Genomic DNA, 16,183 nt, shown 5'->3' on the forward strand with positions numbered 1-16,183 from the left:
TTGGGTCGAGCTCCCGTACTGTGTCCGTAACCCATCTGGTAGCCTTAAGTTTGGAAAAGAGCGTCCCTTCGCTTTCGCCACTCGCATTTGCTCAAGCGGAGCAGAGATTGCTATGTTCACTTTTAACTCCTGGAGAAATTGCAGCCGTGGGAAGCTCAGGCACCGGGATCTAATAGCGTGTGTTTGGCCAATCCACCCCAAGTAGAGTACAGTGCTCTGTCTTTAAATGCGCCCCGTGGGGGCGCCCATTCCTGTCTCAGCTGTCTCCCTCCGCCCGCCCCCAAGTTAAGTCATGGGGTGGGGGCAGGAACCCTGGACCCGCCTGGCTCTGAGGGGAAAACAATTTAGATGGAAGTCTGCAGGCTTTTCCGAGAAGAGCCTGTCATCCTTCAGTTTGAACACTTTTCCAAGAGCAACGGAAGTGCACCGGATTTTTTTTTTTTTTAATTATTGAACACCTTACTGTGTTGTAGTAATTTTCGTGCAGTGCCCTGAAACCTACCTGGAGTGAGGCTGTGTTCTATCCGTTCAGTTGGAGACAGAAAAACCCAGAGGCTGAGCCACTTAAGAATTCTCACTGTCTTAAACCTTGGTGCTGGCGTTTCACATTATCTTTTCAGAGGCAGGGTCTTAGGCTGTATCTCAGGCCGACCTTGAACTCCAGATCCTCCGCCATGCTAGGATTACAGGCACTGGCTACCAGGCCTGGCTTTGACACCTCAGGTTTTGTCTGTTGCATGGCAAAGCCTAGCATGGAGGTAACCCTGGGCTGAGGGCCCCACAGATTATCTGCCAAGTAATTCTTTTCCTTTGAGAAGGAGCCAGCTGGGTACAACAGCGTACAGGTTAAGCAAGTTATGCTGTCTCCTTGAGACTCCGTTTACCCGCAGTGGAAACTGGTACCCACTACGGATGTGATCGTTTAAAAGATGCTGTGTGTCAGCCTGACGTAGAGGCACATACCTGTCATTCCAGGTGCTCACTACTGGTGATGCTACAAAGCACCCTGGGCTGCTCAGTGAGACCCTGCCTCAAAAAGTACAATTCAGCTCAATGGTAGCACGCATGCCAAGCGTATCTGAGGATCGAGGTTTGCTCTCCAGTATAAAAGAGAAAGCTGGTAGGTGAGATGGCTCAGTGGGAAACAGCACTTCCTGCCAAGCCTAACAACCCGAGTTCCGTTCCCTAAGGATCCACATGGCAGAAGAGGAGAGTAGTCCCCTGGCCTCCACACATCTATGGCACCCCCTACTGTGCCCCATACATAAATATATTTTTTTCTTAAAGAAGAAGAGAGCGAGAACAAGTGAGTGAACACCTAGCCTGTGTCATAGCAAGTGCATAATTAACATTAGTCCTGGCTGTCTCATACCTGGCATACTTTCTGAACCACCTATCACTACCCAGGGACTCAGTTTCCTATTAGGCTGTGATGCCGTCTGCCTGTCTCTGCCCTTTTGAACCGTGTGTGTCATGACTTTTGCCCCATCGGTAAGAAGGCTTCAGGGATCTGAGGCCCATGTGTTGTGGCTGTGGAAGCTGTTATTACGTAGACGTGTGGAAGATGGCTGGGTGGAGATACAGTTGTTGACTCTGTCTGGATGGCCTCCATTCCTGTGCTCATGATAACAATATCCTCATGGCATGCTGTGAATGGGAAACGCCTGCCTCTTACATCTGACGCTGGTTGTTTTCCACGGTGTTTGCACATCCCTGTAGGGGAGAGGGTGTTGGAGATGGCCTTTCCCAAATCACTGGTGGCATTCCTGCAGGAGACCAAGTCACAGCAGCAGGCCTCTCTCCAGTTAGTCACTGCCTTCATCTCCGTTTCCCTGCCTTCCTCTCTCCCTTCCTTCTCTCCCATCCTCTTTCCTTCCTTTACAGGGTCTTCTGTAGCCCCGTGAAACTATATGTAGCTGAGGATGACCTTCAGTTTCTGATCCTCGTGACTTCACAGCCTGACCACGGGGCTTATAGGCACGCACCACCACGCCAGTTTCATGAGGTGCTGGGACTCAAACCCAGGACCTCGTGTACGCTAGGCAAACATTAACCACTGAGCTACAACTCCAGCCCTTGTGTCTGGTCCTTTTTTTAAATTTAAGCTTGACTTAATTTTAATTTTTATTCATGTGCATGTATATGTGTCTATGTGCACGTGGGTGGATAACCTCAGAGGCCAGAGGAGGGGATCGCATCACCTGGAAGGGAACTAGAGTCGTCAGTGGTTGTGAGCCACCTGATGTGGGCGCCAGGAGGCCAACTCTGGTCTTAACTGCTGAGCCGTCTTTGCATCCCATTGCCTCTGTGTCTTCATGGACAGAGTTTTGATGATGGCTGCATGCCGGCGGCAGCCAGCACAGAAATGGTTTCTGTTTATGGGAGTTTTCTTCTAGGAAGGAAATGGGAACTCTTTGCCTTAGAACCACAAGCCGAAGCTGTTGGGGAAATAAACATTGCAGCCAGGCTCTGCAGCCACTCCTCTTAGACTTTCAGTTTGTCCCACGCTGAACACGGTGTTCCGTTTAAGGATCTGAAGAGATGCCTTGCTGGATGAAACAGTCTGGGAAGGGACATTTTTGCCCACGGCTGGAGGTCTGGGCACCTTGACATTGCTCAGGATGCCTGCCCTGAGATCTACGGGTGATGGTCCTGGGATAGTGACCAGGAAAATGCTCTAGCCCATAGGGTAAATGGACCAGTGACCACAGCAGAGGATGCAGGTTGCTTGTATGATCTCAGAGGCACTGCAGAATGAGCTAGGTGCTCACCAGGTGTTTTGTTTATTTGTTTGTTTGTTAGAGGTATTTTCTGTATATGCGTGCTCTGTTTTCATGCACACCAGAAGGGGGAATCCCGTTCCATTACAGGTGGTTGTGAGCCACCATGTGGGTGCTGGGAATCGAACCACGGACCTCTGGAAGAGCAGCCAGTGCTCCTAACCAGTGGGCCATCTCTCTCCCAACCCTTCCCCCCACTAAGTGTTCTTAAACTAGAAACATGAGTAGAATTTTGCTTGCCAGTCATTGTCCATTCGGTCATATTTTGAACACCTGCTCAGAGCCTTGTGCTGTTGGAGCTGTCAGGGATATAGTAGCAAAAACAATGGCAATCAGGTTTCCAAGGCGCTTAGATGCATGGGAGGAGTCTTCCCATAAACAGATGTGACCAAGGTAGACTTTTTCAGGAATGGAAGAGGGAAAGTGTCATGGAGGAGAATGGAGCTGGGAGGGGCTCTGGCTGGTGGGACCCGAGGTTACCCGGTGTTAGGAGGTGTGGTCAGAGACCTATAAAGTGAGGCTTTGGGGTGCTGAGACCCTGAGGTAAGAGGACATACCGGGTGGGCTGACATTCCAAGTTTGGAAAAGGAAGTTTCTCCGTGGACTAGACGCTTAATCTGTCTGCCTCTAACTTGCTGGTTTTTAGTTTGTTGTTTTGTTTCTTTGTTCTTGAGACATGATCCCCTCTGTTACAAGCTGGCCTCAAGTCAGCTACGTCACCATCCCTTGAATTTCTGATCTACTTTTAGAGGGCTGGGATTGAAGCCCGGGCCACGGTGTCTGGTTTACGATGTACCTTTTGGGCCTTTGTTGTTTGTTTGTTTGTTTAGAGACAGGCTTTCTCTGTGTAGTCCTGGCTGGCCTGGAACTCACTCTGTAGACCAGGCTGGCCTTGAACTCAGAGATCTGCCTGCCTCTTGCCTGCTCAGTGCTGGGATGAAAGGCATGGGCTACCACCACCAGGCATGGAAGATAAGAATTTAAAAGAGAGAAAGCAGTCCCTGGAGAGACCAAACCAGAGTACTTATATGTGTTCCAGGATCTCCTAAGCCCGAGCTGGGTCCTGAGCCCGCCCCACCCTTTCTGAATTCTTGATGACGTTGTTACTTTGTTTCCCTATTGTTTCATGCCCGAACACCAGTTAGAATACCCTGGTGCACCTCTCTCTTGAGCCCATCTCAGCTTCAACTAAACAAGAAAGCTTGTCTTAATCTGACCTCCTAACAGCCAGGAGTAGATGTGGTTGCCAAGGAAACCCGCGCTTGGAAAAGTTGAGGGACTCACCCAAGGTCACACAGGCAGTGGGTAGCAGAGCCTGGGAGTGTACTGGTCCACCCTAAATTTGGAGGAATGGAAAAACCGAGTGTCATACTCAAGGAAGCAGACCCTTTATTAAACTTCTTTTTCCTTTTAACTTTTTTGTTTGTTTGTTTTGGAGGGGGGCTTGTTTGTTTGTTTCCTAGGCAGGGTTTCTCTGTGTAGCCTTGGCCATCTCAGACCTGGCTGACTTCAAATTCTGAGATTCAGGTGCCTCTCAGCCTTAGGATAAAAGGCATGTGCCGCCTCGACCACCATCACCTGCTTCTTTTACATTTTTTGTCTCACAAAAGGCAAAACGTTTGTCCTGGTTTAAGCAGTGCCAGCATTCACTCATCTTTGGGCGTTTGCAACTTTAGTGAGAGATCTTTCTGTTACCCACTCCACAAGGGCCTTCTGCTAGGAAGAGGATGAGATAGAGTTTCCACTCCATGCTGGGCCCTGGGTTCTCCTGGCAGCTGACCACTAAGATCAGCTGGCTTCATTAACCATCCCCATGCAGCCAGTCAGGGCAGAGGTCACCAGGGCCTGTGCTGTCAGGTAACCAGGGGTATAAACCGCTTTGAAGATTGGCTTCCCTGGTGACCCCCTGTGCTTTTGTGGTGGTTCAGTGCTTTGGACTGAATCTTATCCTCCTCCAGGTGGGTGCCCCCCCCCCCCGCACAGCAACAGCAATGCTAGAAATTAATACACACCTGTTAGAACTCCTGTGCTCCGCCCCTTCCAAGCTGTGTGGCATCCAGTAAGTTACCGAACATCCCAAGCCTCAGTTTATCCTTCTATAAAATGGAGGTTCCTTTTACCCACTTGAGAGCTTGGACAGAAGTCTAATTAGTGTCCTGTTACTTGTGGGGCCTGGTGCTGTTGGCACGATCAGGGGCCTGGGGAATCCTCAAGGTCATAAAGGACTTGAAGTGAATGGGACTGTGTGTGAAATGCCACCTATGTCATTGTTGTCTCGGCTTCTGAGGTTTTGGTTTCTTTGGTGTGTGAAAGTCTCCTGTAGTCCCGGCTGAACCCTGATCCCCTGCCTCTCCTGTCCCATCCCCTGATCCCCACCCCCCACATGCTGGGATTCCTCATGTACACCACGAGGCGGGTATATACTGGGATTTGGTCAAGCAAGTGTCTTGGAAGAACTGGCTGCTGCTTTGGCCTTTCCCATCATTGGGGATTCTCCACAATGGCGGCCAGACGCCCCTGATGTTCCCTGTAATATTCCATTCTGAGTTCCCTGGGCCGTATGTCACTCAGTCTGGTGGAAGGAGGGGTTCTGTTTCTTTTAGTCATCTCAAGGGAAGAAGCGTCTACCACCCTGACGTCTTCCTCTGTCCTCATAGGGCACGCTGTCACATACGGTAGAGCCGGTGGATTTGTGAGCAGACAGGTCTTTACCTCGGCAGATAAGCCAAGCCAAACACATCATTAAAGCTGGCCAAGGCGATCACCAGGGAGCCCGGTGCTGGCTCCGAGTCACTGAGGGCTTAAAACACTCCAGAGAGGGCAGCTGCAGTGAGGAGGTGCTCGCGAGCACATGCACGTGCGTGTGTGTGGAGTTATTTTAATGGATTGACTCTCGGCAAAGGTGTTGGATGTTGTGTGTGTCAGATGAGTGCCTTCCGGGGAGGTGGGACATCGGGATCACCATCAGTTCCCAAGGACCACCTCCTCTGCAGTCCCTGTGCGAGCCTGCGTGATGGTGGCGAGTTCAGGCTCTCCCTTGTCTGCTGCTTGGATGCTTTCAGAAGAGGCCAGATGGGGGACTCTGCTCACGGGGATTCCTCTCAGCTCTTGCCCGGTACCCACAGCCCTGCAGAAACCCCCGATCTGGAAGGAATTCACAGCCAGGTGGGAGCTGCAGGTATGTGAGACCCGATGTGTCCGGCCCTGGCCCTGAACCCTGGCTGTGGAGAGGGGACAGGGAGGGCAGTGTGGCATCTGTCCCCAGTGAACATGGCTGGGTTTGGGGGAACTCTACCTGAGAACACCTGGCACCTGGTGGCTGATCTGCAGGTGCCTGGATTAGGAAGGTGGCTCGGGCTAGTTTGGGCTGTAACTTTATCACAGGCATTGAATGTGGTTCATGCCTTTTAATTGCGTGGAAGCTTCAGAAGGCCCTCCCTGGAGGCCGACAAAGAAGTGAAAACAACGGCTGGGTCTCCTGGGCCCTTTGTTCCCACAGCCACCTGCACAGCCCTGACTCCAGGCTGGTAACTTTGAAACCCTGTGCACCCAGGCAGAAAAGAAAGAATGTGCCCTTTCCTTAGGGCGGGGAAGAATGCGTCCTTTCCTGGGGACAGGGCCTGTTAATGGTGAGCTCATTTGCTCCCCGCTACGGTCTGTTGATTCCCGTGGCCAAGAGACAGCTGGCATTCTCCCCATCTTACAGATGAAATCATTGAGACCCAAAGAAGTTATTGGGTACTAAAAGTCTGTTCCAGATTGCCTTCTGCAGGGCCATCATTCCCTGTAGTTTTTGATCCACGGCAGAAGCTGAGATACTGGAAACATTAATTCTAGGTTTGCTTCCTTGTGAGACAGGTTCTCATGTAGCCCAGGCTGACCTTGAACTTGGTATACAGCTGAGGATGACCTTGAGTTCTTGGACCTCTTACCTTCATCTCTTAAATTCTGAGACTGTAGCATGCAGTGGCATATGCGTGTGTGTGTGTGTGTGTGTGTGTGTGTGTGACACATTTCTCACACTCAGCCCTTCTTGCCTCAGCCTCCTAAATGCTGAGATTAGCAGGTGTGTGAGCTGTTGAGCCGGGCCTATTGGCTCCCCCTCACCCCCGAGGCATCCAGCACCCAGAGCTGCTCCTACCTCACTGTCCTTCAGAGAATCCACCCTTAACCCCCTCCCAGTGGAATCCCACTAGTTGATCCACGCTAAGAGGCGTTCCGTCCCCGCCCGCCCTTGCTGTGTGGGAACCCAGAACACAGACCCTTGAGTAGGAGGCCCAAGCAGGGCTGAGTAAGTCTGTTCCGTGGTGGGGAAACTGAAGCCTGGGAAGGGACATACACCCAGAAGCCACGAGTGGTGGTCTACATGATCAGATGGGTTTTAATGAAAGTCGAATGAGGTGTAGCTCTCTCTCCTCTTTATTGATTCCTCCCAGGAGGCGGAAGCTGCTGGGATAGGTCACAGTAGTCAGGGGTGCTGACTAAGTAGGGTTATTTTGTTTGTTTGTTTGTTTGTTTGTTTGTTTAGCTGTGGCTCTCCCAGGCTGGCCTAGAATTCGCCTTGTAGCTGAGGATGACCTTGAATAATAATAACAACAACAACAACAAATTCTCCTTCCCTTTTCCCCTCCTCCTCCTGCTCTTCTTCTTTGGAGGCAGGGTCTCACTGTATAGCCTTGGCTAACCTGGAACTCTGTGTAGACCAGGCTGGCCTCAAACTTGCAGAGACAGTAGAACGTTCTGATACCACTGGTATGCATTACCACACCAGGTTAGAGAATATGTGCTTAAGAGAGCGGGCTATTTTTGTTGTTATGATAAATCCTTTCTGAAACAGGGGCGCTTATTTCCGGCTGGCCTTGAACTTCTGACCCTCCTGCTTCGACTTACAGACAATGCTGTTTGTTTGTTTGTTTGTTTGTTTGTTGTTGCTTTATGCAATGCTGGGGATCCAGCCCTTGGCCTTGTGTGCCGTGAGGCTAGCACTCTACCAGCCGAGCCACATTCCATCCTCACGTTTTCATGCAACATCCCGTAGACCAGACTTTGAAAACCTTTGTCCTTTGCCTTTTTGGGGTCAGGTTGGTTTTAGGGGAGGTGCCATGCATTCCGGCTTCCCTGTGACCTAATAATGATATCAGCAGAGTCCTTTTCTCTCCCATGGGTGTCGACAGTGGACACGTAGTCTAGTTAAACCTGACTTGTTTGAGTCCCCCCTCCTGACCTCCCCCCACAGCACCTCCATTTTCATCCATGCCCTGGCTTGTATTCTTAGGCTCCAGTGGCGCCCACATGTATCAGTTCTTGGTCTTGTGACCCCACAAGCCTCTGCTGTGGTAAGAGAGACAGCCTGGCCCTCAGATGTCCTAGTTGGGGGCCCAGGCAGCCCCCAGCATTCTTGTGCCTTTTGTTCAACCTGCTGTCCCGTGGCTGTCAGGAGACAGGGCCTGGCCGGGTGCTAAGGAGACAGAGGAAGCCAGCTCTTGTCTGTGATTCATCCATTCTTAAGTTCTGGTCCCCAAAGCCACCGGTGGAGCCTGTTTTTCCAGCCTTTCCAAGCCCAGCCTCCATGCGCCCTGCCCCACATCCCTTTGGCCAGCTTTGTTGTTGCTAAGGTTCTGTGGAAGAAGGCTTGTTGAGCTGTGAGCTGTGCGCCTGTCTGCGCTTCCTCTGGCCGCCTCTCGTTCCCCTCTGCCCAGGAGGACTGTTTCCTTTAGGTCCTTGGGAACTTCTCTGCACCCTTGGGGATCAGGGACTTAGGTGGTGATATGTGGACAGACCCTGTCTTGAACCCTCTTGCAGGCTGAGCCCCACGGCTGAGTAGATTAAAGTAAATTCTATGAAGTGGGTTCCATAGATCCAGGCTGGTACTGGGCATCCTACACTCCTTATTTCTGCTTGTTTAAAATTTGCATTTGTTTACTTATTTACAAGTGTGAAGACCCAGAGGATGCCCTTTGGAAATCCGCTTTCGCCTTCAACCACGTGGGTCCCTGGGATTGAACTCAGTTTTTCTGGCTTGGAGACAGTGGCGGAAGCCACTGAACCACATCTCAAAAACTGTTAGCCTAGGCTCACCTTTCAACTCCCAACCTTTCCTGATGCCACCTCCCAAGTGCTAGGATTGCAGCTGTGACACCAGTTTGACTGTTTGCAGTTGTAACCTGAGGGGATGGGAGAACAGACTTACCACCTCTCGGCCCTTGTGTATTATTTGTGACTACTCAGCTTTGGGTTTCCTTAGCCTGGGGAATCTGCCTAGAGCTGAAAGGTGGCCGGGGTTTCACTGTGGCTGGGGTTTTTTTGGGAGGCGGGGAGTTCTACAAGGCTCACAGTACCAGGCAGGGCCCTGTGGTGCCCTCTAACAAGGCATCACCCTGGGGCCATGATTTGGTTCGGGTTTTTGTTGTTGTTATTGTTCTTGTTGTTTGTTTGTTTTGCTTCTGGTCACTGTGTGCTGGGCTCCCTCGTCCTGGCTTCTAGGTGTGATCTCTGTGGAGTCCTGGGGTTTGTGGCTCCATAACCAGCCTGGCCTGGGCGGGGAGTCTTCCAGGATCCAGGGCAGCCTTTTGCTGGTCAGATCCCCGCAGCATTCCTTTAAGCCTCCCGCAGTCAGGTAGGCTGGCGTCTCCGCCGATATCTTTCCTGGTTCCTCTGAGGTCCTTCTGCCGCTCTGGCGGCTGAGAAAGAGGCAAGCTTGCATCGTGGATGCTCCCTGTCAAAGACAGAGGCTCACTCTGGCTTCTGGGGCAGTCACAGGGCCGTCACTCCTGTACGCTTTTCCTGTGTCTCTTCGGGTGTAGGTACAAATGTCTGCCCTGTGGGAATCGTCTAGAAGGGACCTTACCCCTCTTTATAGTGTTGATAACAAAACCCTGCTTTTGCTCCCAAGAGAGTGGGAGAGTTTATTCTGGGCCAAATGTGAGTGACTAAAGCCCAGGTGGGATTCCCTTTCCAGAGAATTTACGTGAACTTTTATAGCCACAGAACAAGGGAAAGTCGAGAATCAAAGCAAGTACCAAATCCATCTGTGGGGATGCCAGGTAGGCAGGTGACAGCAGAGCGAGGGCTCAGAGACGCGCTGATGCTGCTGTCGTACATGGCTTTGATGTTGGTGGGAGCTAGGGTCTGCCAAGTCAGTGCATTCCAGACATCCTACCTCACAGTCACAAGCCGGTGAAGTCAGACCCGTGTTGTGTAAATGGGTCCTGAAGGTACCAAAGATATCTGAGATAATTTTAGCTCTTGACCTGCAGCTGCCTTCTCTGCCCACAGTTTCAGTCAGTGAACCAGCCCTTCAGAGAAGGAGCTTCGCTTCACTTCACAGTAGGGGAAACGGAGGCAGACCCCACGGGACAAGTATCTGACAGACGTTCTGAAGCCGCTCTGGGACTGAATGGTACGGTTAGCTAACTTGTAAATCGACTCCTTGTGACGGGTGGTCACCACTTCAGATGCAGTCAGGGCTCCCAAATGTTTCTCTGGCTGGTTCCAGATTGTTTATAAAAACTTAAGATGTTTGTTTTGCCGTGGTGGTCCCTGAGGCCACCATACATGACTCCTGGACCATCTGTCTCTGACTCACCTGGGAATATGTTATGTTTAAATGTCATTTCCTAGGTCTCATACCTGACCCAGATAGGCAAAACAAAAACCTGAAAACGGATCTTTGAATTGTGCATTTTAAATATTCATTTTATTATTTTTAATGATTTATTTATTTTTAATTTATGTACATTGGTGTTCTGCCTGCGTGTACGTCTGTGTGAGGGTGTCAGATCCCCTGGAACTGGAGTTTCAAACAGTTGTGAGCTGCCATGTGGATGCTGAGAATTGAACCCAGGTCCTCTGGAAGAGCAGCCAGTGCTCTTAACCGCTGAGCCATCTCTCCCATTTTATTACTTTTTCTTGTGTGTGCCTCTGTGTGTTTCTGTGTGTGCGCTTGTGTGTGGGTATCTGTAGGTGTCAGTAGAGGGTAGGGCATCCCCTGGAGCTCTGAAGCAGTTAACTTGACTATGGATCTTGACTATGATCCTGTGGAGACAGGAGTAGCCTCTGTAATTTTCAGGGTTGATCGATATTTTCATTCCGTAACTTAACAGTTACCCTGACAACATGACTGCGCATAACCACGTAGTACAAACCGGCAGAAGTGTGTTCAGGGCCATCTCAGGGAGTGTCAGGATTGCTGTCCTGATCCCCAGCCAAGATTTACTGACTGAGTTTTACAGTCAGCAACTCAAATAAGCTGTTTTCAAAAGCAGGCGCCCAAGCAACACCATCCAAAGATGCGGTCATTTGATGCACACTGAGGCATGCTGGGAGGAAAGTACCCAAAGTCTTTGTTTGCCGTAATTAAGCTGGTAATGTGTCTCTAAGGGCAGAAAGTTCTATATGTCCAGTGAAAACCCAGAAGTCTTGGCTCTGAGCCGCGGAGTTTCAGACATTTCCACTGGGGTGGCATGGCGTGGCACGAGGGCGTGCGTGCGCAGTGGGCATGGTGTGTGGTCAGACCGAGGCTGCAGCGGAAGTTGCAGGGTGCGGCCCAGGGCAGCACTGCCAGAAGCACCTAGGGCTCATTACACCTTTGACCTTGGGCTAATTTTTGTGTGCTCAGAAACCTTTTACTGTTGACAGGTTTTTGTTTGTTTGTTTGCTTGCTTGCTTGTTTTAACGTACCTTTGTTGTTTGACCTTCAAGTATGAGGGAGTCTGATCCACTTTTACAGACAGTTATGAGCTGCTATACGGGTGCTGGGAATTGAACTGGGTCCTCTGGAAAAGCAGCCAATGCTCTTAACCGCTGAGCCAACTATTGAGCCCCGATTGGTTGTTTTATGATGTCCACATTCAGGACCGGTAGGTTAGGAGGCCATAGCTCTGAGGAGATCCATCCTGTGAGGTAAGGAGCCGAGTGTGCGGCTCTGCCCTTTGCTGTGGAAATGTGGATCTTATTGGTGTTAGTTTGGCAGGTTTGGTTTGGTTTGGCTGAGACAGGGTCTCATTGGCCTGGTGCTGTATAGACCAGGTCTCCTTGACTCTGGCAATATGAATGTCGGCAAATAAAGGCTACTATAGCCAGGCTTGAACTTTTTTTTTTTTGGACTGCTAAGGCAGTTCCTCTAGAGCAGAGGAAGCCTCTTCTTCCTCCTCCTCCTCCTCATTCCCCTCCCCTCCTTCTTTTTTGCCTGTGGGGCTTGGTCAACTGGACCTGACTACCACCCACTCCAGAGTGCCTGCTGCCACTCCGATGGGGTCCCGGGTGGATCCTCACCATGATGTCCCTGCCACCGCCCTCCTCATACTTCTGTACAGCATACAGCTGTCCACACTGTCTGCTCCTCGGGCTGGCTGTGGGCTGGCTACCCCCATCCCCCCATCTCCAAAGCATTAGCCCTTTACCAGCATGTGTGCTGGGGAAATGCTAGATTAGAAAATACATAGCTCCCCTCAGATTCTGAGTACCACCCGGGCTCTAGGGTGTCGCATAACTGGACTCATCTTTCCTGAAAACTGCCCGGCCTTTGCTGCGATTGTCCCAAGATTGCAATCTGCTTGTCCCAAGAGTCACTTGGCCTCCTGGATGTTAAGAGGAGGCTTGCTCTGGGTCAGGGAGACAGGGAAGGACCAAAGTTGACACTGCATTTCTTTGTCACAACTGATTTGGTAGGTAGCAGTTCTCTCCAGCCAGGTTGGTGCTCGGCCTGCAATTCCAGGAGGGACTGGACAATGATCGTGGGGTTACTTACTCCTTTTTTTAATTTTTCATCCTAAGTTAGTGATAATGCAAATATCTCTCTCATCGGGGCCACTTGAAAACCCGAGCCAGCTGTGCTGTGTGGTGTGTTGTGTTGTGGTGTGTGTGGTGTGGTGTGGTGTGGTGTGGTGTGTTGTGGTGTGTGTGTGCCATTGTTTTGTTTTATGACCTCCACTCCTGCCATTCGTGTGAACCCAGCGATCATCCATCATCTTCCTTCCATTCAGGCAGCCACCAGGGATGTGCAGTATTCTGCAGATATCAGGAGAGAGGTCCTCAGCCCAAGGTCTGGGTAGTCCACAGTATCTATGCTTTGAAGCTGACAAAGCGAGAGAGGCAGGAGCTACAGTTCAGCCGGAGAGAGCCTGGCAGGGGAGGGCTGACACGCAGGACTGGAGCATGCATGCCAGAGACTTTTTGCCTTCAGGCCTCTGTTTTCTGAGTTTTGAGTTTTAGTGCTGGGCATGGAACACCCCCCCCCCCAAGCTCTCTGGCACTGAGCCCCGGCCCCACCTCACCACATCCAGTGCTTGCCCACCCCCTTCACCTCCAGCTCCCCGTTATTGAAGTCAGACGCCTCGCCACCATCATCCAGGGGACACGCTGAAGTCTGCGATCTGGTAGCTTTGTTTTCCTGTGGGAGGCATGCAGCAGGCTTGCAAGGGAACACCAGGGAAACTCTGTCCTGACCCTTCTCCCCCTGCAGCTCGTGCCAGGGTAACTGTCGCTGGGGATGCATTTCTTGGGCTTCTGGGTTGAGGCTGCCGTAGCTGCGGGGCCTGCAGCCCTGCCTGCCACCAGTGGCGCTGCAGAAGGCCGTGGCGCAAAGGTGTTGAGAGCCAAGCGTACCTGGGCCAGGATGGGCCACAGGGTCACCAACAGGTAAATCACAGGCAGCCCTTGCTTGCTTCTTGCTCTCAGGTCCACACAGTATCAGTCTTGTATCCTGTCAAGCTGGTTGTGAGCTGGGTGGGAGTTGGGGGTGGGAAGCCACCGGGTGCTTCCATTTACATTTTTCAAATACTTTCCCCCTCTGCTCTCCCAATAGGCAGCTTGCGGGCTTAGAAGCAGCCTGACCTTTGAACTGTTGGGGGAGCCAGACAGCCAAGGTCTTTAGTGGAGAGGATGGGAGGTATTATTGGGATGTCAGCAGCCGCTTCAGACATCCCTGGTCATAAATTGGAGAATGCCAGAACAGGATTCCTGTGTTGAACCCCTATATTAGCACAGCAAGGAGCAGCGGCCGCTGGCTACCAGAAGCCCTGTGCTGAAAGACTTGTCAGCAAAGAATGTTCTACCTGAAAGCTTGGGGCCAGAAGGTTCCAGAAGTCCTCAGGGGACAACGCTGGCAGGCAAGAGGAGAACGAGAAGGTGATGTGACTCTCAAGGAATGAGCAGGAGGGAGCAACCTTGAGGAGTACTTCTCACATGCCAGAGTGTAGCAACCGATTCAATTGCGGTGAATTCTTTGCGGTGAATTCTTTTATGTAGCAACCAACTCAAGCTCTTGTAAACCTTGTAAGACAGATGAGGGCACCGGGCCTTAGAGCAGCAGAGTGGTTTGCCGGGGCCAGTGACCGGTGTTAGAGATTCACCCCAAACTCCTGGGGCTAGAGTCTGCTCCTCCCTCGCCACTGAGCCACACTGCCTCCTCAGTGGTGCCTAAAGCCAGAAGCCACACAAGAAGCTCCGTGGTGGGGTTTCCTGGGGACTGTCCCTCACTGCATTATGTCTCCCTCTTTCCCAAACTCCACATTTTTCTGGATCCTGGTTTTACAGTTGGTTCATGGGTCACATTGCCCAGTGCTTTCCTTGTCCTCTTCTTATTTTTCTTTTTCCTCTTTTTGCTTTTAGTTAGGGACTCGGTTAGGCCAAGATGGCCTCGAGTGCTCTCGATAACCCAGGATGACCCTGAACTCTGATCCCCTTGCCTCCATCACCTCAATGCTGGAATTATAGGCATATTTCAACATGCTGGGTATCGAAATCGGGACCTTGCCCGTGCTAGACAAGCCTTCCAAGCAAGCTACATCTCCAGCCTGGCCAAATAAATCATTTTTTAGAATAGTTTTCTTAGCCAGGCACGGTGGCACTTGCCTTTAATCCCAGCACTTGGGAGACAGAGGCAGGCAGATGTCTGTGAGTTCAAAGCCTGCCTGTGAGTCCAGAACAGCCAGGAGGATTCCTTCATGGTCTAGTCCTGAAGAATGTGGCTTCCTGAAAGTGGGGGAGGTGATGGGGTCCCCAATGGTCTCCCGTTTTAAAACTAGCAGAAGCTGATGGCTAGAGATGGGTCAGACTACTTTGGAACTGATGCTCTTGGTCCTTACAGACAGGGGTCCTAGGAGGACAGGAGTGGACAGAGCGGCCTGGAGAGGCTTGGGTGTGCCTAGGAGGCCGCATGCTGGGATAGGCAGGAGGAGGCGGAGGACCAGGCTGCACGGCACCACCCACCATGGATTACTAGGCTGAACCACCATTTATCCTTCTAATGAGGACAGTAAAACTCACCACTGGGTTGAAATAATAAACCTAATAGATGTGGCGGCACTTTGACCACAAAGCTAAAGGCCTCATATTGGGATTTAGCAGTCTGGGCCCATATTGGGATTTGCAGAGCATCCTGGGCGTAAGGACGCCATCTTTTCCTGTGCAATACAGGCAGCCCCTCACTCATCTGGAGGCAGTTCTGCATCTCAGGCTTCCTTTGCTTACTAGGACTGGGTGCTGGCGGTCCTGTGGCCCAGCCCAGAGTAACACCCTGGGATGAGGTGTTGCCGGGGACACTATCTGGTAGCCAAGTGAACGGGACCCACACTCACCGGCCTGCACCCTTGGGCTGGCTTCTTATTCTTTGTGCGTAGATTTCCTCACTGCAGGAGTATTGAACCTCTGGTTCAGCTTCCACCTCTCCTGCTGGAATTGTAGTTATACTCTGCCACCCCCAGTGCAGGAGCTGAACCCAAAGCCTCGGTCATGCTAAGCAGATTCTCCGCTCAACTCAGTTACAGCTCCAGTCCGAGGCTGGGCGTCTTCATGGCCTTCTGCCTAGCAGAGAGCCCTGGAGCCACAAAACTCCTGGAAGGCCAAGTGTCCCCCAGGTCCTCCAGCCTTCCTCGGCTCTACACTGCTAAAGTCCCCGAGAGCTGGATACCAACCAGCAGGATCCCTGAAAGCCTGCCCCCTCAGCACAGCCTGTGTTCTCTCAGCCCAAGGTAATTTTTCAATTAACTTGATTGGCTAGAGACTCAGGCCCCCTGGAGTGTGGGAAACAGAGCCAGGCCGGAAGTGCCCCCTCTCCTCTGGCTGGACCCGGCTTCCAGAGGGAGGATCCTGTTTCATGTGGGGCACCAGGATGTGATCTGGTGCCCTCTGGGAGACATCCCAGATGGCGCCATCTGGGAATCCCAGCCACTTGGCTGTGGCGGAGGCTGCCCTCCGTTCCCACCCCAACCCTCCATGGGACCTGTCTCGTCATAAGCAAGCGACTTTACTGTAGCACAGTTTATGAAGTTAGTCCTGCTAGTTTTCCTAAGTGAGACGTTTGAAATATGTGGAGCATGTTTTATTCCCTCCTGAAGCAGCTGTTCAGTCAGGCTGGAGGATAACGAGGGGGGAGTTACACGGGTGTGAGGGTGCCTGCCAGT

General features: G+C 51.6%; 1 protein-coding gene across 8 annotated transcripts in view; it reads left to right on the forward strand.

Annotated features, from left to right (window-relative positions):
• Window positions 1–16,183, forward strand: part of Kazn (kazrin, periplakin interacting protein) — a 921,379-nt gene that overhangs the window by 791,424 nt on the left and 113,772 nt on the right. The window contains exon 1 of one of the 8 annotated variants that reach the window (XM_060379134.1): window positions 10,027–10,179. The exons of the other annotated variants lie outside the window; for them this stretch is intronic. The gene's annotated coding sequence lies outside the window, so the exon portion shown is untranslated. Of the gene's footprint in view, window positions 1–10,026; window positions 10,180–16,183 lie in introns of those variants that run through there. 8 annotated transcript variants of the gene reach the window in all.

The sequence above is a fragment of the Meriones unguiculatus genome, chromosome 3 (genome assembly GCF_030254825.1).
Source record: "Meriones unguiculatus strain TT.TT164.6M chromosome 3, Bangor_MerUng_6.1, whole genome shotgun sequence".
NCBI classification, from domain to species: Eukaryota; Metazoa; Chordata; class Mammalia; order Rodentia; family Muridae; genus Meriones; species Meriones unguiculatus.